This window comes from Oncorhynchus mykiss, chromosome 17 (genome assembly GCF_013265735.2).
Source record: "Oncorhynchus mykiss isolate Arlee chromosome 17, USDA_OmykA_1.1, whole genome shotgun sequence".
NCBI classification, from domain to species: Eukaryota; Metazoa; Chordata; class Actinopteri; order Salmoniformes; family Salmonidae; genus Oncorhynchus; species Oncorhynchus mykiss.
In genome coordinates this window covers 61,588,041-61,611,413 of record NC_048581.1, presented here as the reverse complement: position 1 = coordinate 61,611,413, position 23,373 = coordinate 61,588,041, and the positions used below count along the sequence as shown (strand labels likewise).

General features: G+C 41.7%; 1 non-coding gene across 1 annotated transcript; it reads right to left on the bottom strand.

The window, feature by feature from the left end:
* Positions 1 to 22,950: 22,950 nt before the first annotated feature.
* trnaf-gaa lies at positions 22,951 to 23,023 on the bottom strand. The gene has a single exon. It is a non-coding gene; the product is annotated as a tRNA-Phe (tRNA).
* Positions 23,024 to 23,373: the final 350 nt, after the last annotated feature.

Here is a 23,373-nt window from a genome sequence, read left to right as displayed (position 1 = left end):
AGAAGGGTACTTAAGGCAAAAATGAAGTAGGGTGGTTGGTCAGGTTGGATGGGTAGGCGTATAACACAAATGTCTAGCATGTGTGTTTGAATCTCATTACAGACAACTTAGCATTTTAGCTAATTAGCAACTTAACATTTCAGTTAACATTACCTTTTGGCTACTTTGCAACTATTTAGCATGTTAGCTAACCCTAACTCTAACCTTAACCCTTTAAGCTAACCTTAACCCAAACCTCTAATACTAACCCCTAGCCTAGCTAATGATAGCAACCTAGCTAACGGTACCATTAACCACCTGTCCACCACAAATTGGAATTCGTAACATGTCATACAATTCATAACATATTGTAGAAATTGCAATTCGTAACATATCATACGAATTGTAATTCGTAGCATATCATACGAAATGGATGATGGACATCCACAAATTAATACATATCATACGAAACGTAACATATCCTTCTAATTGGAGCGTCCCGGATTTACATTTACATCTACACCTGAGTCCAGGTTGCAGCATTAGGTCTGAAGACAGCCTGCTCAAATGTTTTTTTCCCAGTGCAGTAGCTAGGTAACAGTGAAACTATCACAACCAAGTGTCATTTCAGCAGAACCAGTCCACAGGAGGTCTTGTAAAATAATGGTCAAATGTGATGCCACTAGCCTTCAGTGGGCAAGAGTACGACGTGTATTTTGGGGTACTATTAGTTACAGTTGAACTTCAAATATGAAATTTAGTGAGAAAAGCAAGTAAAGTAGAGTTTCAAATCCAAAACTATCTAGCGAGTTGAGTTGGCTAACTTGAACAAGACTGCAGCATGAGCTTTGGCCTTTGTATGGGAAATGCGGTGGATAAATTGTAACAATAATTGGTTTACAAATGATACACCTAAGACAGCTTGATACAGCTGTTACAGATACTGTTCAGGCTCACATACCGTTGATGAATGCCAAACTTTTTCATGCCGTCTCCCACGAGTGTCATCACTTGTGGAGAAACGAGACGTTGGCGGGGATAAAGATTCAAGCTATTTCTTTGGTCAACATTACGTGAGAGTCACCCTCCAATTGGACAAAGTGGAGTGGTCTTTGTTGATAGCAGTCTGCTCAGCCACACCAAGAGAAGACAGGAATATGAACAGAACTTGCACATATTATGCAAATATCAGTTCATGCGTAACTGAGTTCTCACAAACTATCAATACGTTAAAGTAAAACTTGCAGAAGCAAATATACTTATAACATGCTCACTAACATGATACAACATTGTAGCTTATAAACTGTAGGCTACCTTAACCTTTTCCACATTTTATTTTCAATAGAATTTTTAAAAGTGTGTTCTTGTAAAAAACAATAAACACTGCTCTATCCATGACATAGAATGATCAGGTGAATCTAGGATCCCTTATTGATGTGACCTGTTAAATCGACTTCATTCACTGTAAATGAAGGGGAGGAGATTTTTATTAAGCTTTGAGACAATTGAGACGTGGATTGTGTGTGTGTGCCATTAAGAGGGTGAATGGGCAAGACAAAGCTTAAAGTGCCTTTGAATGTGGTATGGTAGTAGGTGCCAAAGTTGCTGGGTTTTTCATGCTCAGCAGTTTCCCGTGTGTATCAAGAATGGTCCACCACCCAAAGGACATCCAGCCAACATGACACAATCTGATTCTGAGAGCCATATGAGATCACATTTGGAAAATATGGAGCCAAACACGTGAGTGAGCTTAGGACTGGGAAATTCCTCTAGATCAAATGAGGAGAGAATCATAAAACTAGAGTGATTATGCACATAGAGCTGTATCACTCCTTCTCCACCCATCTGTTTTGCAAAGGTCTGAGTTATGTCTGGACAGTCAGGCAGGCAGACTGCACACTGACTAAACTCAGCGAGAGGCACACTAGACCATTAAGACAAGATACAGAAATTGTATAGCCTACAGTATGTGTGTTATATGTGGGTTGTTTTGCAGATTGCAGTGTACATGGTCCCTGTAAAATTATTCATACTGTCGTGACTTGACTTTAACATGATTCTGAAGACTGTTATTTATCTAATCAACTATGTTTAATGGTTACCCAATTAAATTAATAATGTAACAATTAACTCATTAGGATCTGGGGCACCACGAGAGCAGTTCTTTAAAACTTGTTGAGGATAGGGGGCAGTATTTTCACTTTGGATGAATTGCCTGCCCATAGTGAACTGCATCCTATTCTGTCCTAGATTGCTAATATATGCATATTATTATTACTATTGGATAGAAAACACTCTAAAGTTTCTAAAACTGTTTGAATTATGTCTGTGAGTATAACAGAACTCATAGGGCAGGCAATCTTCCAAACAAGAAGTGAAATTCTGAATGTGGGTCAAATTTGACGTCATCGACCCTTCCTTTCCGAACAAGATATGGATCTGGTAACACTTCCTACACCTTCCACTAGATGTCCTCATTCAGTAGAACGTGGACTGGAGCTTCTGGTGTGAACTTTGACCGAATGGGAGGGGAAATAGTCACGGTCTTGGCAGAATGCAATTTCCCTGTGGCGCATTTCTCTGTGGGTGCCACCGTCGTTCCATTTGGCTGCAGATGAAAACGTATGATCCGGTTGGAACGTTATTGGATATATATGAAAATAACATCCTGAAGATTGATTCTCTACTTAGTTTGACCAGTTTATTCGACCTGGAATATATATTTTTGAAGTTTTCGTGCGAGTTGTCCTGGACCAGCGTCAGCTTTTGGGCACGTGAGCTGAAAGTGCTAGCAAATGCAGCTAATTGGACACTAGTATTGGACATTATGGAACAAAACAACGATTTATTGTGGAACTAGGACTCCTTGCACTGCATTCTGATGAAAGATCATCAAAGGTAAGGGAATATTTATGATGTAATTTCGTATTTCTGTTGACTCCAACATGGCAGAGAAATGTTCTGTTACCTGGCGTAGCTTTCTATAATTCCTCCGGATATTTTGGAGGCATTTCTGAACATGGCGTCAATGTAAACCGAGATTTGTGGATATAAATATGCATATTATCGAACAAAACATAAATGTATTGTGTAACATGTCATATGAGTGTCATCTGATGAAGATTTTCAAAAGGTTAGTGATTCATTTTATCTCTAATCCTGCTTTGGTGACTCTATCTTTGGCTGGAAAAAAATGCCTGTGTTTTTTTTTTGATTTGGTGGTGGTCTAACATAAATATATGTTGTGTTTTCGCTGTAAAACATTTTAAAAATCGGACATGATGTAACGGTTTTCTAGGTGTGAAGGAGAGCCGGACCAAAATGCAGCGTGTAGATTGCGATCCATGTTTAATGAACGAATGTAAAACACGAATCAATAACAAACACTACAAAACAAAGAACTTAACGAAAACCAAAACAGCCTATACTTTTGTAAACATAGGACAATCACCCACAAAACACTCAAAGAATATGGCTGCCTAAATATGGTTCCCAATCAGAGACAACGGTAAAACACCTGCCTCTGATTGAGAACCACTCCAGACAGCCATAGACTTTGCTAGATCACACCACTAGCTACAATCCCAATACATACCAAAACCCTAAGACAAAACACACCACAATACAAAAACCCCATGCCACACCCTGTCCTGACCCAATACATGAAGATAAACACAAAATACTTCGACCAGGGCGTGACACATGATGGGTAGATGAACAAGATGTTTATCTTTCATTTGCTGTATTGGACTTGTTAATGTGTGAAAGTTAAATATTTCTAAAGAATATTTTTGAATTCTCTGCGCCACCTTTTCAGCTGAATGGGGGGGTGGAGATCCCCTCGGGGATCGCCTTGCCATAACAGGTTTTAAAGAGTTACCATCTCCCGAATTAAACTCTAAAAGGTTTTTACCTATCACATCTATAAACAGTCAACTTATCATTAATCATAACCTAGTATCATATCCCCATTCTGAGTAGTCTTTCATCTGCAAAAAAACTAGCTTTACTTATGATTCAGTACTACACAAATTGGTTTAATTATTTATTTACTAGCTAATTAAATGAGAACACAGGATAAACATACACACTCTGCACCTGTTATTGACTGGAGACGTAATACGCTGAAAACAGATCCCTAGTGGAATGACAACAACATGGATGCTTGTTAAAGAAGAGATGAAGAGAGAGAGAGAGACAGAGACACTTAACAGTGCCACATTCAGAAGCTACTCTCACCTACAATAACCATATACTTCGTACATGAACTGCCGCCTACTTTGAGCAAGAAATCATGAATGTATTTACGTGAAATGCCTGGGTTTGCCGGGGATTACTCGGTGAATGGTGCAGCCTTGGAAAGGGTGTTGGGCCTTTTTAAGGCACGCTTTTAAGGCTCTGATTGTCCGAAATGGTTCCAACAACTCTTCTACTGTTGTCCTTCTTCGTAGTTGTCCGGTATCCGTTGACTTGTCATGTAGTCCTGAACAGAACTACAGAGTTGATTTTCCTTCCATTCGCTCTTGAAGATACTTATTTGAAGATAGGCTAGCCAGCCATATCGATGGGTCCCCAGTGGAGAGATGAGAGTAGCGTAATACGACGGTTTGAGCAGAGTAACAGGATGGTCCTACTTAAATTCGCCTTTGAAGAAACTTTACTTCGGACAGCTAATCAGCCATACCAGTGATTGTCCGGGAGGTGATTTTATCGTCTCCACCTCGTGTTGAGATTCAAAGTTCAAACCATTTTAAACATGTAGCTGCCTCTTCATGCTTTTTCTGGTTCAATGTGTTAATTTTGTAACCCATCATTTATACTTTTTGCTCGAAAGGGGCGGTTCCGGCAGACTGGCACACTCCCTGACCTCACTCCGGGGGACGGTGATTACTCACTGTGCAAAATTATGGAAAACAATTATATCTTATATCTTATCAAATCACATCCCACTCTTAACAAAGACACTTTCATAATTTTGATCTGACCTATTTGGATTCTCGTGGTCAGTCATGACAATACTGATATTGCAAAATAGGGAGGAGCCTAAACTAGTCACGTGATTGTATTTACTTTTTTATATATTTTTATTTTATTTAACTAGGCAAGTTATGTGTGTACTGTATCCATGTGTGTGCACTGTATGTGTGTATGTGTATCATTAGTGTGAGTAAGTGCGTGTGTGTGTGTGTGCGTGTGCGTGCGTGTGTGCGTGTGCGTGCGTGCGTGTGTGTGTGCGTATGCATGTGTCAAGGGAGATTTGAGAGAGGAAATGTTCCAGATGTTGAAACTACAAAGAATGAGTGAGAGCAGAGAAGGGGAAGGTAGGGACAGAGAGAACAGAGAGAACAGAAAGAGAACAGGGGAAGTGGGTTTGTCTTCAGCAATGTTCCAACACGTGCAGAGTGGACGTCATTCATGGAGCCAAGGGAAGCCAGGCTCTTCACCCAGAAATTCCAAAATGAAACATAAAAATCTTTAGTCTCTCCGTGTTTCATAATTTTCATTCAACTCGCAAGAGGCTGAATATATCTCACTGGAGAAAGCATCCGGGCAAGTGAAACAGCGCTCCTCTGTCTAAGAATGTGTAGCATATCTATCTGATGTTGTCTGGTCAGAAAGAATATGACATTGTTGCCGCCTGTAGCATTGAATGCAAGGGAAGCCATCAATTCATACATTGTGCCCCTGGCCTGAGAGAATGGAAGTTCAATATGTAGCTAGACGTAATAGGTTAATGTTAACTAGCTGACCTGGCACATCGTTGCCCATGAAAGGAAGTTAGGCGAGGGAGCAAGCATTTTAGCAGGTTAGCCTGGGACAAAAAAAACTAAAAGCTTGTACTATATAACAGAGTCATGAAAAAGAGGAAGATGACATTGGCGTTTCTGAGTCAATGTGTTTTTTTCTACTTGCACAAACACACACACTTACACACACTTACACACACACACACACACACACACACACACACACACACACACACACACACACACACACACACACACAAACCAGTGCCATGGACAGCCATATCATATTAAGCTTACGTTGATTGGACTAAATTGTTTTTGGTATCTTGTCGTTGTATTAGACTAAGCACAGGTGATTTGATGATGTTGAAATATTGAAGTTGAAATGGTGCTGGAATAATTGAAGCAGTTCCTGTTTTCTTTGCGACTTGCAGTAGCTCTCTGTGATTCTAAATCAATAGTTGTTTCTTAGTCCGAAAATGGCGGAAACATTAACTTGCTTGACCATGCTGTAGTAGGTCATGCAACTGTTTGTTTGTGTACTTCACTGTACAGATGTTGCTCTCGAGTTTTGTGATGAAACTAAGGTGTGGTTGGATTTATTCTGGCAGTGTGTCTTCTTATTGTCTCAGCCTTAGGCTTACATATCACGGTGGGAAGGGATATGAACTAACAGGTTATAGAGCAAACAACGCAATTATCACAACACATGGGTTGTAATATGGCTTTTTTTTCTGGCTTGGCTTAGTCTGTGATTTTATCCACGCACCGCTACAGGACCTCTAGAGAGAATTTGACAATAGATCCTGATAATTAGGACAGCAGCACTACTGGCAATTAGTGCCTTTAGCAGAGGACACGGCTGTCAGGGCTAACATTGTCCAATGCTACCAGCGCAAACAAACAACCCACAGAACACACAAACAACCCACAGAACACACACAATCTGTCTGTCTGTCTGTCTGTGTCTCTGTCTGTCTGTCTGTCTGTTTGTGTCTCTGTCTGTCTGTCTGTCTGTCTGTCTGTCTGTCTGTCTGTCTGTATGTCTGTCTGTCTGTCTGTCTGTTTGTCTCTCTCTCTCTCTCTCTCTCTCTCTCTCTCCCTCTCTCTCCCTCTCCCTCTCCCTCTCTCTCTCTCTCTCTCTCTCTCTCTCTCTCTGTTCCCCGTTTATCTTTCTGTGTGTTTCTCCTTCCCTGTCTACTGTTTGTCCCTGGCTGAAGGAGATGTCTCTGTGTAAACACATCCCAGAGCCACTGAGTACATATCATATCCCACGGTCTACATAAACACACGGTCTACATAAACACACTGTGGGACCAAGAAGTTGAGCAGGCTTCACCAGACTCGGTTGCCTAGCTCACCTCACCTGCTATTTACCAAACCTCTCATCTGTAGCCTGTAGACGCACAGTCACACACACACACACACACACACTAAATGTCGCCTCACAAAGCCACTGTGACATGTTCACACACTCTAATTCTTCTGGCCTTCTCAGAAATTACGCCTCATCCTTGTGTCAGTGAAAACCAATGCATGAATCAGCATAGTGCATTACTGAGGTGTGGTGTGGTTGACGCTGGGACAGCTGTTTAAGATGGGCTAGCTGCCATAGCCTCTATATACTCTATGTCACTGTTACTGTTTGGTTTTGGACACCAGTTATTATCTGTCATCTAGGACTTATGGAGTGGTCACTATAGTCATATGGTCTCCCCACAGAGATTTAGGGGGGCTATAAGAGTTAGATTTTCTGCTGATGTACACACACATACACGCATATACTTCACACACTTCTTCCTCTCCACGCCCTGTTCTGTGCCGTCTTCATTCCCCGGCAGACCACGTCCTCTTCTGTTCCGTCTTCATTCGCCAAGAGCTACAGGAGATATGATATGATCCTAAGGTCACGGCAATAGTAACCCGTGGAGACGTCCAACAGCAGTGCCTGAGCACTCATAAAGTTCCTTTCCCATGTTATAAATACATATAGTTTCCAACACAAGGGTTAATGGACAGACATGAACGTTTTTAAGGAAAACGTTGCACCCTGTTGCTCATGCTCCCTGACACCATACCACATTTGTGAAAGAATGGCGCCGGAGGGGATGGTTGCCGTTTTACTGGCTTCTAAACAACTATTTTGTGTTTTTTCGCATTGTTCATAATGTTGCTGCTCTCTGTCGGTCTCTTAAGACCGAAAGAGCTTCTGGATATCAGAACTGTAACGCTCGTCGGAAGAAGTGGACCAAGGTGCAGCGTGGTACGTGTTCATGATTCTTTATTCAATCCAAACACCAAACAAAACAACAAAAGAACAACGAACTTCACGTTCTGAAGGCTACACAGAGCTAACAAAAAACAACATCCCACAACCTAAGGTGACAAAACATGCTGCCTAAGTATGATTCCCAATCAGAGACAACGATAGACAGCTATCCCTGATTGAGAACCATACCCGGCCAAAACATAGAAATAAAGAACATAGAATGCCTACCCAAATCACAGCCTGACCAAACCAAAATAGAGACATAAAAAGGCTCGCTAAGGTCAGGGCGTGACAAGAACAGTGATTGCTCACCTCAAACTGGACCAAGATTTTTCTTTATTGAGTCCGAGTGGGACACTAATCCGGACGCTTATAAGAAATCCCGCAATGCCCTCAGACAAACTACCAAACAGGCAAAGCGTCAATACAGGATAATGATTGAATCCTACTACACCGGCACTGACGGTCGTCGGATGTGGCAGGGCTTGTAAACTATTATGGACTACAAAAGGAAACACAGCCGCGAGCTGCCCAGGAACGCGAGCCTACCATATGGGCTAAATACCTTTTTTGCTCCCTTCCAGGCAAGCAACACTGAAGCAGTCATGAGAGCACCAGCTTTTCTGGACGACTATGTGATCACACTCTCCGTAGCCGATGTGAGCAAGACCTTTAAACAGGTCAACATTTACAAGGCCGCGGGGCAAGATGACTTACCAGGATGTATACTCAGAGAATGCGTGGACCAACTGGCAAGTATCTTCACTGATGTTTTCAACCTCTCCTCTCTCACTTTACCCCTACCTACATTTACAAATTACCTCGACTAACCTGTACCCCTGCACATTGGCTCGATATATAGCCTCGATATTGTTATTTTATTGTGTTACTTTTTTTAAACTTTAGTTTATTTAGTAAATATTTTCTTAACTCTATTTCTTGAACTGCATTGTTGGTTAAGGGCTTGTAACTAAGCATTTAAGTAAGCATCTACACCTGTAAGCATTTAAGTAAGCATCTACACGGAGTATGTGAAAAATAAATATAACATTTGATTTGACACATTGGTATTGGAAGTCCCTCTGAAGGAGAATTACAACCACCAAGTCATGCCACATAGCTTCTCACATTACACCTCCCTACATGAACAACACAAAGCCCTCACATCATCAAAGGAAGGTTGATGAAGGACTCACATGGGCTAGTAATGATGTGAGCCGTTGCTATCAAACGACCACTCAGAACTGATTCTTGTCACAGGCCCCACTCCTCATAAAATGACATCTGTGTTTAAAGTGTTGCATGTCTGTGATAAAAGGCCTGCCAATCAAAAAGATCCCTTGGTTGAGTAGCTGAAGGGGTTTTGGCATTTCCCCAAATATCTCTCTATACCTTGTAAATCGCCACAACGAAATGCAATCAAAGCTGCTTCTGCTGTGGTGATGGCGCTCATTTAGGAATCCTTTGAACTAAGATTATTATCCCAACCTCCCCAACACCCCTCCCCACTGCAACACAGTACATTTCACAGGGCTCATCTGAGTTTCTCAGTAACGATACTGTTCGTCTTATGCCATTGCTTCCACAGGTTAAATTACATGCAGTTCAACATTTTCTGCATACTAAACCTGACTCTCTCTACCCAGTTAACCAGGGGTGTCAAACTAATTTGGCCGCGGGGGCCGTATTTTGCCTGCAACAAGGTCCGGAGGGCCACAATGAAAATGTATTATATTTTCTGTCCATCAAAATTTGCAAATAAGTCTTGATACTCTCTGACTGTCTAGCTTTCATTTGGGTAATTATTAGAGAGCTGGACACAGTCAAGAAACTGTATGAATATAGGTCCATTATCATTTCTACACAGTTTCCATTTGGTTTTAGTCACTTGTAAGTATATTGAGTTTGTTTCCCCCAAAAAATGTTTTTTACAATTTTTTATTAAAAAATATATATATATTTTTTAATGATTTACTTAAACCACCCGCGGGCCGGATTGGACCCCCATGTGGGAGACAGTGGAAAGTTCTCTTGCTGCAGGTTGTGGAGGGACAAAGCACAAAGATATGCACGACACTGTGTACTGAGAACTGCTGTTAGCATAACTTAGCCATAAAGTGACTGAAGGCCACACACCAAGTCTAAACGTACAGATAAACACACACTGATTACTTTAATTGAAAGGAATATTATTTTTTTTTTGTACCTTTATTTAACTAGGCAAGTCAAACAACAAATTCTTATTTTCAATGACGGCCTAGGAACAGTGGGTTAACTGCCTGCAGAACGACAGATTTGTACCTTGTCAGCTCGGGGGTTTGAACTTGCAACCTTCCGGTTACTAGTCCAACGCTCTAACCACTAGGCTATCCTGCCGCCCCAAGAATATGAAAGGTTGACGCCTAGTGCAATGCACTGATACTCATCAAACAGAATAAATCTAAAATGTGCCATCCCTCTACGTATGTGACCTTTGAACGCACACACACACACACACGCACGCACGCACGCACACACGCACGCACGCACGCACGCACACACACACACACACACACACACACACACACACACACACACACACACACACACACACACACACACACACACATTGTTCATTGAGCGAGAAGTCTCAAAGATGTCAGTGTGGGAAAATTTGACTTGGTGCCATTTAAAAAAAAATACCCTTCAACTCCCCTCTTTCTCTCTCTCTACTCAACCCACCCTTTCCACAACAACATGTTGAGAGAATTTCCAGGAATCCAGTTTTTTTGTCTCTCTGTAAAAGAACTTGTTGTACATCTGGCGTGTGATTGGCTAAAGTGATAGCTCAACTCTGCAGAGTTCACAAGCAGTGCACATACACGGTACCTGTGTTTGGGTGAGGGCTAAGATGCCTAACTAAATGATTGCTTGATGTAGACTAAGTTAGTTGTTTGCTGTCTAGCTCTGCAGCATCTTAACATAGACCTCCTTTAGATGTTGTTGTTGTTGTTGTCAATGTTTTTGTATTATGTGTTTAGTCATGGCACCAGGGAATGTCACCTTTATTGTTCCTGGAAACAGTCAGCCTGTCGTGGTGTGGGTGTCTAGACCTGGTTTTGTGCAGCGGTCCTTGTGTCACCAGAGAGCAAGACTTGCTTTTGTGTGTTCGTTGTCAGGGAGTGGGTGAAATATCTGTTTACAGGCTGCAGAGTGCTCTTGCTGCACTCACAGGACCTGCTCTAGCCACATAAGCAGCCGCTGTGAGTTGGGGTCTCAATTTACTGTTGATAGTTAGAATAATAACATACACAAAGTGCAATTTGATCAAAATTTGGTTGTGCATCAGCAGTTTTTCTCTCATTATGTCTGTCACTAACAGTCACTCAAATAAATCCAGTATGTCAGCTAAAAATGATTAGATTGGTAAATTATTCTAGCCAGCTATCTAAATTTGTTGTAATCATGGTGGAATACCGACCAGGCATGCAGGGCATGTGCCCAGGGGCTCTGACCACCAGGGATCCCAAATTGATTTTGTTGGTCACTCTCACTCAGATATCATATTACCATGGCATAACTCATGGTAAAAGTGTAGATTTGCAAGAAAATAATCTTTAAACTTGCAAAAATATCTCTCCACCCTCTAATCGGGAAATGTAAGATTAATAAAGTTAACATTCAGTTATTAGTAATTAAGACAATGCTTAGCAGATGTATATGTTTTCCTTTTCTGTTATACACATGATTTCCAGTGTTCTATGTGGCACTCATTTATGTACATGTTGATGGTCACTAGACTTGATACAGAATGTTATGGATTGTTCTCATATCTGTTGATAAGGGTTGATGCCAGACTGGAGGTACAAGGACCAAGGACACTGGTTGCTATTGTTTTCTGTGACACTGTGATTCTGTAGCAGTTGATGTTGTGACTTCCTACAAGTCTCTCGGCAGGTGTTTACAAAACATTCCCACTCGGCACAGACGTCAGTTCAACGTTTAGTTTTGATTTACATTTGGTTGATTTGTCAACTAACGTGAATTCAACAAAAATGTCACCATGTCATTGGATTTAGGTTAAAAGTTGGGTGAAAAAAAGCAACATTCCCTTACCTTAAAGACTTTTTTCAAATCCAATCAGTTTCCACCTTGATTCAATGTCATCACACCAGTTTTTGCCCAGTGAGTTGGTGCTGTTAGATTATAATATAAGGGCCTGCTTAGGCGAGTTAAACATTTTCTGTGATCTAATGCTGGATGTTGTCTCCCTGTGGCAACTTGTATTAAACCATATTAGTTTTGTTTGACTTTATCTGTGACTGCTCTTCTCTTTTATTCACCTTGGAAATCCCTACTACACGCTCCTTGGCAAAATTGGTAGAATTTCAGGAAATCAGCTGTAAAACTGCTCGCTTCCCATGGCAAAATCTGTAGACTTATTTAATTAAAAGCTGCAACATTCTCTCCGCCATCAAAAGGGGGGCCACTAGAATGTTTTGCCCGCGAGGTGGGGGGCCCATAAAAGGCTAGTGTTGGCCCTGTGTGTGTGTGTGTGTGTGTGTGTGTGTGTGTGTGTGAGTGTGGGCTGTTGTCTGAGAGTAGGCTCTAGTTTGCGAGTAAAGATGTGGAATGTCTAGAGTATTGGATAGGAGATACATCACAGAGGTTATGTGTGCATGGCTGTGTGTCTGTCTCTCTCTTCCCCACTCTCCTGTCTAGGAACGTGATTAGCTGATACAGCTTAAACCATTTGACCTACAGAAACCTCTCCAACTGCGAACCAGAAGTTGCCTCTCAGCTCAGAGGTGCCAGCCATCCTGTTTCCTCTCCTGCTCAAGTACAAGGGTGACTTTACAGTACGTGATTTGTTTAGCCTTGTTAGTACAATAGGGTCTACACAAGTTCATTCTACCAGATGCACGATAAAGGAAGTGTATTCAGATATAGGGTTTATGAGGAGGTGGGCCTATTAAGGGCATCTGCTGAAGGAAACGGATGGTTCATCCTGTCCTCGCCACTCGCTTTGCTGATTTAGCCACTCAGACCATTGTGTGACATTTAAATCCACTCTGAATATCAACACTACTTGACATTTAACAAATGGCTCTGTAGGAATGCAAATACAGGGAGGTTCCAAGAGTTCTTACATAATTCAACAGAATACAGTATCTCTGGTCAATCCTCCACACTGCAATACAATGGGTATACACTAAGAGCTGGTCACGCTAGCTGTGTGTGAGCTATTATCCTTGCTTACCAGGCTTATTATGAGAAACATGGGACAGACTAGACAGTATTTCCACTGTTAGTGTTGAGTGACTGTGGAGAAGTGTAAATCTGAGCACTGGTTCAGAGTTTAAGCAAGTGACACTGAATTTACAGCTGTGTTGATAAGGCCTTATCTATCCCTGCAATCTCAGGGCTTTCACATTCAAACTGTCATAGCATTAGTGTGTCCCCTCTGATCTCTCTAAGCCCCTCTCCCTGCCCACAGCATGATGCGTACAGTAGCTCCACCACAGTTGAAGGTCAGGAGCTGAGTCTGCACTGAGTCAACAGGCCGGCGGCATTACTAGTGTTTCTGATGATGGTGGTAGGAGTTGAATACTGGGATTGTACAGTACAGTCTAGCTACTGTAAACACCACTTCAATAGGATGTGTTATTGGCCAAACAAATGTTACATAGTGCACTAGGCTGTTTAAACAAAAACTATAAGTCTGACATATGGCTGGATTCAGCTCGCTGATGTCCTTCGAATCGTGTGTATTATACTAGACCACCTAGTTTCATAAGCATGTATATTATGTGCTGTACTAAACCACCTAGTTCCATAAGCGTATATGTTATGTGCTGTACTAAACCACCTAGTTCCATAAGTGTGTATATTATGTGCTGTACTAAACCACCTAGTTCCATAAGTGTGTATATTATGTGCTGTACTAAACCACCTAGTTCCATAAGCGTATATGTTATGTGCTGTACTAAACCACCTAGTTCCATAAGTGTGTATATTATGTGCTGTACTAAACCACCTAGTTCCATAAGTGTGTATATTATGTGCTGTACTAAACCACCTAGTTCCATAAGTGTGTATATTATGTGCTGTACTAAACCACCTAGTTCCATAAGTGTGTATATTATGTGCTGTACTAAACCACCTAGTTCCATAAGTGTGTATATTATGTGCTGTACTAAACCACCTAGTTCCATAAGCGTATATGTTATGTGCTGTACTAAACCACCTAGTTCCATAAGTGTGTATATTATGTGCTGTACTAAACCACCTAGTTCCATAAGTGTGTATATTATGTGCTGTACTAAACCACCTAGTTCCATAAGTGTGCCTGCAAAATGTTCATTGGCTCAGGGAGGCTCATGTGATTTCAACAGCTATAGACAGACTTCCTTCCTGTGAGGTAGAGTGAACTGCGAGGTACCATACCATTAAACGTGTCTCGCTCGGGGCAACCCAAAGACATGTATTTAGTCTCTGTAGGACTAGACATCTGCCCCTCAAACCTCTTAAAATGTCAAATATGATATGACATGGACACAACAACAACAACAACAACACAACAAAAAGAAGCACCTGGGCCTCCCAAGTTGTATGGTGTATCGTTTGTCTGACAGAGGGGCCAATGCTACAGTCAAATTCATGGAACTAGTACCTCAATGTGTTTTTCCTCTTTTTTATTATTACTCATAACTTCATAATACATTTAAACAGTATAACACACATAATCCTTCATGTCATGTGATGAACCCTGTGTTAGAAACAACATTTGCAAAGGATTCAAATGGTGAAAAGCCAACTTCTTCTTCTTTGGTACCATGGCGTTCACACATTTTGTTTGTGCATACCGCCACCTACTGTGCGGCAGTATGTATTCAGTCACATTACATTTTGTGATACAAAATCAAAAAAAGGAAAGGGGAAAATAAAAATAAAACAAATGCACCACAAACTAACCCTACACATATAAACATTTAAATAAACACCACCCTATTCCACTACTTTGACACTATCTGCTCCTGCACCATGCCACCGGCCCTGGGAGGACGGGACTCCACCACTCAACACACCTTATAACTCTTCTCTGCAGCTGCCACCACAACATATATTTTCTGTGATTTTACGTTCCATTTCTGCAGTATAGTTGATAACCATTGCTATGAATGCTAAGAAGCCAACCTTGCTGAAGCATGTATCACTCGTTGGCCTATCCCTCTGTGCTGACACAGATCCACAACTCACAGGGATCCTCTCAGGATCCTTCAACCCTGACCCATCCTCTTCTACTTTCTTCACTGCCTCAGCATACGACCGTTCTGCACTACTCTGACTCTGGCCACCTCCATCTGCCTCTCTCACACTGGACTTCCGATCCGTAGCGACATAGGTACCCCTACAGTTGACACAGACAATTTTATCCTCCAAAACTACACAATCCTTGGTCCCATGCCCTCTTGCACACTTCCCACATCTTCGTATCTCCCTTCCTATACACGGTTGCGACATGACCATAAACGTTGCACCTGAAACACCGCAGTGGATTCGGCACAAAAGTTCTAACAGGATAACTGATATATCCTAACACAATTTTGTCAGTTAAAAACTCAGACTCAAAAACTCAAAACGACGGACAATGATTCCTCTGTTTCCCCACTCTCACCACCAGGTCTGCGTTTCACCAAGCGGCGGGCACCACAAACACCAGGAATCCTCAAGCTCAACTGCTCCATCTGTACACACCCCAGAAATCACTCCTTTCATCAATGGTACCCTACTCCTAAGCGCAAAGCAAGAAAGAGATATTGATGCAAGTTGAGTAACACGGAGCGCCCGCTCCCTCTGGTCCGAAGAAACACAAACAAATATCATAAATCCACTACAGGTTAACTTCACTGATTCAACTGCACCCAACTCCTTTCCTACCCCTTGCCAAAAGGCAAGGATATACTTTCTCCAAAAATGTCACTCCTACTGGACCAGATTCGTCTTTATCATGTCCATCGATGCCAGTCTCCGAACTTTACACCACACCTTCCACCTCACTTAACTCGCCCTCCTTCCCTTCCATTTCATCTCCAGAACTCTGGCGCATGGCTCGCTCTGTTTGCACTTGACACCAATCTTCTTCGACACCCTGTCTCCATTTTTATCGTCATCTTCCTCAAATTCAAATCCAACCTCTGCTTTCCTCTTCAACCTCTTCTTCCTCTTTTTTCCCTCCATTCCTCCTCAGAAATCCACCTTTCTGTGTCCCTGATCCAATATTCCTCTTCTCCCGACATTGCTTGCCACAGACTGCATCATTCTGACAAATATGGCACTGGTCAATATTTATGTTACACCAACTAGGAGGTTGACTCTGATGGGAACTCACTCAATAACCAGGAGTGATACAGTATCTGGTCTTAAAATAAACAGGAACCACGGCTTAAGAAACAGGAACAGCAGCAGCTGTCAGTAGTGACAGTTTAAACACACACTGACCATGACTGTGGAGATCAACACTGCCACTGCCAACAGGTGCTCTCAGGTCAGAGGTCAAAAGTAAGATGGTAAGGAGTAGGGTGTCCACACAGCAAATTGACCAGTGTTACCTAGAGTTGATTTTTTAATGTAACATGTCTAGTGTTAACTCTCTAGGAGTGAAATTAACACTCAGTGGTATAAAAGGGAAAGGCGGATACCTAGTCAGTAGTACAACTGAATACATTCAACTGAAATATGTCTTCCGTATTTAACCCAACCCCTCTGAATCAGGAACCCCAGTGTTGATGTTAACCAGTGTTGAGTGTCAGGTTGTGATGGTTTCAGTTTTATTCTACTCATTATCATATTTCCCAGCATGCTCTATTGCAGCTAGATTTTTGGGGATTGTTTTTAATATCTGTGTTTTTGCATTTACATTTATTGATTCATTTTATGCGACACAAAGATAAATAATATACAATTTTCTAAACAAATCCAATCAGTTAGTTACAAATGGTTGTTCCAGTTTAAATGGAGCCTGCTGGGTTTATGTTCTACCTGATCATTAATTGCACCCACTTGGTGTCCCAGGTCTAAAACCAGTCCCTGATTAGAGGGGAACAATGAAAAAACACAGTGAAACTGGCTTTGAGGCCCAGATTTGAGTTTGAGGGGTTTAGGTCATGGCCCTTATCAATGTTCCTAACCCTGACAGGAATTCTGAATACAGGTTGCGAAGGAATACAAATTCCAGCTGTTGGATATCTTAACTCTGGCTGGGTTCCAATAGGAATTGCACATCACTTTGCATAATGTGACTTGCAGGCTGACATGTCGCTTGTAAACCAGGAGGTTGCTAACACCAATGTGTTAGGGTAAAACTTGGCCATGCAGTTGCCTAGAACCGCATGTACTGTACACATACTGAGAAGAATAGCAAAAGGCGGTTTGAAATTCGGAATGCAAAAGTCTGGACAAGGAAAAATAATGTGTGTTACGGGTTGAGGAAAGATGCCAACTTAATAATTTCACAACCGTGGCTTTGGACAGGGGTGGAGAATGTTACAGAATAAGACCCCAGTTATTAGAGGAGACAGATATGGAGTCAGGCTTTGCTTGGATTATGACCAAGATTGGAATTTTACACATGAGCCAGTCAGGGTGATTTTAAAGTAGAGCAACCCACCAAACATCTCTTCACAGTCCACACTAACAGAACACACACACACACACACACACACACACACACACACACACACACACACACACACACACACACACACACACACACACACACACACACACACACCACATTTTCTAAGCCTACATCTAACCATTCCCACAAGGACATTCACAGACATAAAACAGATGGATAAACATCTCTTTATTACACACATGCATACACAGACAGTCATCATGTCTCATGTGTCAATTCTAGGGTGCACTGGGGTATAGTCTCTTCCTGGAAAGGTATGTATTAATAAACTAAGTAGTGGCTCCCTAACACACACTAATAAAGAGACCAATAAGGAGAGAAACAAGCCAGGGAAAGAGAGACAGACAAAGGGAGGTAAAGAAAGAGAAAATACGTCTAAAAGGGGACAAGGGGTGTGGGATAAAGAACAGCACGTGAAATGTGAGGAGACAAATAAAGAGGGAGTCCCCAGGGACAGAGGTGAGGACATGGGAGAGTTCTGGATACGTTGGGTAGCTGCTGGAGGAGGTGGGGTGTAGTCTGGGGATCTATGGTATGGTTGGGGGATAGTAGAGACTATGGGGGAGTCTGCAGTTGCTGTTATGTAACAGTTTGGTCAGTGTGTTTGCACTGCCATGTGCGGACTCTATGACCCAAAGGGTAAACCTACATACAATTAGAGTGTATAGTCACACAGGCACCACACATGAACCTACACAGGGTTTAAAAAGACACACACTACACCACAGCAAATTTCATTAACAACAAATAAAGAGTTAAAACAGCACACAGGTTAATTCACTAGGGAAGTATTTTCCTGGAAGAGGAGCACAAGTAGATGACACACTGACATGCACAGACACAGCTATCTTTCTTTCTGTGTGTGTCTGATATATAGGGCATATCCCTTTTTTTCTCCCACCTCTGTCGGTATAGAGACATATGTGATGTGGCTGACTGCTTTCAGGACTTTATGGTTTTAACACCCACATCTGGGGCAAAGGGGTCATGCAAATACACTTAAGATGTTGGAAATGACAGGCAAAGGTTGGGAGGACAAAAAGAAACTAAGCAAAGTTAAACAAATTACAGGCCCAAGGCACTTTGTGTTGTGTAGTGGTTTACTTATTCACAGAAAGACAGTTTGCAATCTCTGTGTGTGTGTGTGTGTGTGTGTGTGTGTGTGTGTGTGTGTGTGTGTGTGTGTGTGTGTGTGTGTGTGTGTGTGTGTGTGATGTAGATGAGTGGACACAGACACATTGATGATCCAACGTGATTCAGCTAAATCTCACATTAAGTCAGCCTGAGTGAATGCCCAAAACTAACACACGGATAGACACTAGCATATTAACCCTCTCTAACACAATGAGCAGGTTCAATGAGGGTACAATCAAACCATAAAAGCTAAAATATTTACTTACATATAAATGTGGCACAAGAGCTGGATAAAAAAAGAACAGCAAATAAGGTACACCACTCATAACGTTCTGCTCCCAAAAATTATATTTAATGAAGATGTTCAACCAACACTTCAACCAACGTCTTCATTAATTTAGGTACAATCATCAACCCACCCAGACTCAGAACAACATTCTCCCACAGTAGACTTGACAACAGACTACAGTATACTGCACAGAGAACAACAGAGGTGAAGGTCAAGAGAGACAAAGAGTTAAAAGAAAGGTAAGTGAGGGGGGGGGGGGGGGGTTGGTGGTGGTATGGAGAAGTGGAGGGGTTTAGGAGGGCTTTATTAAAGGATAGAAAAGTCAGTGAGATGATAGGAGCCAGATCTGGTACTCATAATGTTGTGTAAGAGTGACTGGGTGTGTGTGCATGCGTGTGTCTGGGGTAGCCTATGCATGCATTATGGGAAGTTATACAACGGTTGGGTCTATTTCTTAATGCTGATTGGTTAAAACCGCATTCCAGTCGAAGTCTATTCAACTTACCACTGGCTAAATCTATGACGTTAAATTTACGTTAAATTTAATTCACTATCTCATCAGCCCAGCCAAGCAATTTATAAACTTGATCTCCACTATAAAAAAGCATTTAGACATTATCTCACATTTCTTTTAGACTACCATTTAGTTTTCAACAGTGTAGATTTGTATATATCTTGATGTCTGTCTCTCTGACATTTGCAACATTGTTTCAATATTCAAATTCGATCTCCAGCTGTCCCAGAATAATGAACATGTCGGGACAAGACTGAAAGCAAGTGGAAATCGGGAATCAGCTGGTATCATTTTTATGGCTATATACAAAAATGTTAATTAAGAAAAGGTCAAACGAAACCAAGTGTAGTTTGAAGTTTTTCCAGCTTCAGTTTGAAGTGATTGTGTTAGTGGTGTTGTTGGCTACCTCTTTTGAACATCAGTGTCCTGATGAGTGAGCACATTTTCTATGCCAGGTGAAATCGCACCTCAATAGCTCATTGTTATGGATGTACCCAAATAAATGTCACTAGAAAACAGCTTAAACAAATGCAAATGCGACTACTTTGCTGTTATTCTGGCTGCACTTTTTGACGTGAAGGTAAGTTAGCCGTAGTTGGCTAGCTAGCAAGTAACGGATAAGAAGTTTGGAAATTGAACGTTTACAAGGAACGACTGGGTCGCGTCCATACATTGCTTTCGGAAAGTATTCAGACCCCTTCCCTTTTTCCACATTTTGTTATGTTACAGCCTTATTCTAAAATGGATTAAAGTACATGTTTTCCTCCTCAATCTACACACAATAGCCCATTATGACAAAGCAAAAACGTTTTTTTAAATACATTTTTTGCAAATGTATGAAAATTCAAAAACAGATAACTTATTTACATAAGTATTCAGAACCTTTGCTTTGAGTCTCGAAATTGAGCTCAGGGGCATCCTTTTTCCATTGATCATCCTTGAGACGTTTCTACAACTTGATTGGACGTGATTTGGCACATACACCTGTCTACAGTATATAAGGTCCCACAGCTGACAGTTCATGTCAGAGCAAAAACCAAGTTGTGAGGTGGAAGGAATTGTCCGTAGAGCTCAGAGACAGGATTGTGTCGAGGCAGATCTGGGGAAGGGTATCAAAACATTTATGCAGCATTGAAGGTCCCCAAGAACACAGTGGTCTCAATCATTCTTAAATTGAAAAAGTTTAGAACCACCAAGACTCTTCCTAGAGCTGGCCGTCCAGCCAAACTGAACAATCGGTGGAGAAGGGCCTTGGTCAGGGAGGTGACCAAGAACCCAATGGTCACTCTGACAGAGCTCCAGAGTTCCTCTGTGGAGATGGGAGAACCTTCCAGAAGGACAACCATCTCTGCAGCACTCTACCAATCAGGCCTTTATGGTAGAGTGGCCATATGGAAGCCTCTCCTCAGTAAAAGGCACAAGACAGCCTGCTTGGAGTTTGCCAAAAGGCACCTAAAGGACTCAGACCATGAGAAACAACATTCTCTGGTCTGATGAAACCAAGATTGAACACTTTATCCTGAACTCCAAGCTTCACGTCTGGCGGAAACCGCGGCACAATCCCTATGATGAAGCATGGTGGTGGCAGCATCATGCTGTGGTGATTTCTTTCAGTGGCAGAGACTGGGAGACTAGTCAGGACTGAGGTAAAGATAAACGGAGCAAAGTACAGAGAGATCCTTGATGAAAGCCTGCTCCAGAGTGCTCAGGACATCACACTGGGGTGAAGGTTCAACCTTCCAACAGGACAACAACCCTAAGCACACAGCCAAGACAAAGCAGGAGGGGCTTCGGATCAGGTCTCTGAAGTGGCCCTGCCAGAGGCCCGGACTTGAACCCGATCGAAAATCAGCTAACCATATCAGGTTAAGGGTAAGCCCACTCAAAACACAGCCCTTTTTTAAAAGTGTTTCTGTCAGCGTCGTGTGTATACGTGGCAGGGAAGTCAGGCGCAGGAGAATCAAAATGAAGTGTAAATGGAGTCTTTTAATAAATGTCAACAGAACATGCTCCATAACACTAAAAGGTACAGACATGAAAAAACGTGGGTACGAGGACCCGTCGCGCACCAACACAACAAAAATAACAACACTGACAATAAAACAATCTCTGACAAAGACATGAGGGGAAACAGAGGGTTAAATACACAACAGGTAATGAATGGGATTGGCGTGTGGGAACAGGCGTGTGGGAAGACAAGACAAAACCAATGGAAAATGAAAAATGGATCAATGATGGCTAGAAGACCGGTGACGTCGAACGCCGAGCACCGCCCGAACAAGGAGAGGCAACGACTTCGGTAGAAGTCGTGACAGTTTCTAACATCCCCTTTGGGATTTTTTGTTGTTGTTGTTGTAGTTGTTGTAAGGGTGGAAGAATGATAGGAACCATTTCCCTGTTTGACCACTAGGTTTTATGGGTATTATGACTCATACTGTGGTACTCTATGGCCATATAAATAAAAACCTTTATTCAAACTGTCATCAACTGGGTTGAGCTAGAAGGACCAGGCCTGGAATTTTGTGATTTTAGGGGCAAGGGAATTTGGCTATTGTGTTCTTGTGGACCTTCAATGCTGCAGACATTTTTTGATACCCGTCACCAGATCTGTGCCTCTACAACAGCCTGTCTTGGAGCTCTGCGTTCAATTCCTTCGACGGCATGGCTTGGTTTTTGCTCTAACATGCACTGTCAACTGTGGGACCTAATATATAGACAGGTGTGTCCCTTTTCAAATAATTTCCAATCAATTGAATTTACCACAGGTAGACTCTAATCAACTTATAAAAACAACTCAAGGATGACCAATGGAAACATGATGCTCAATAGCGAGTCTCATAGCAAATGTACTTATGTAAATACGTTTTTTATTTTTAATACAACTGCTAAATCCTAAAAAGCCGTTTTTACTTTGTCATTTTGGGATATTGTGTGTAGATTGATGAGGATTATCATTTATTTAATCCATTTTACAAAAATGTTACAAAATGTGTAAAAAGTCAAGGGGTCTGAATACTTTCTGAAGGCACTGTAAATATAATGTGCAACAATAAATTAATATGTCAACCCTGGTGAAATTGTGTAACATCATATTTTGAGGCTGCTTTATTGACTACAGAATTTACAAGGGAATTACTACTTGATTAATTACATGTAATTTAAAAGGATTATTTAAAATTCCTAGCAACATTTACACCATTAGCTGATAACAGGCTAGATTCTTGAAGTAGGTCTAAATGAAAAACCTGTGCTCAAAAACACATGAACTACTGGGGTTATTACTGAAGTACACACGAGGTTTCAGAGAAACAGCGTGGAAAATGGTTGACACCGTTCTGCTGCCGAAACCCGGGATCGAACCAGGGACCTTTAGATCTTCAGTCTAACGCTCTCCCAACTGAGCTATTTCGGCACACTAATAGATCAAACATCAGTAAATATATTAAACGGTCAAATATACAATATCGGGAGTGGCCACATGGTGCTGCTCAAACTCCAACAATAACTTGGTCCTCAACTTCAGGGCAAGGAAGGACACTTCGTAATATACACCAAACAAAAATAAACCGCAACATGTAAAGTGTTGGGCTCATGTTTCACGAGCTGAAATAAAAAATAAATAAAAACATTTCCATATGCACAAAAAGCTTATTTCTCTCGAATTTTGTGCACAAATTTGTTTACATCCCTGTTAGTGACCATTTCTCCTTTGCCAAGATAATCCATCCAGCTGACAGGTGTGGCACACCCAGAAACTGATTA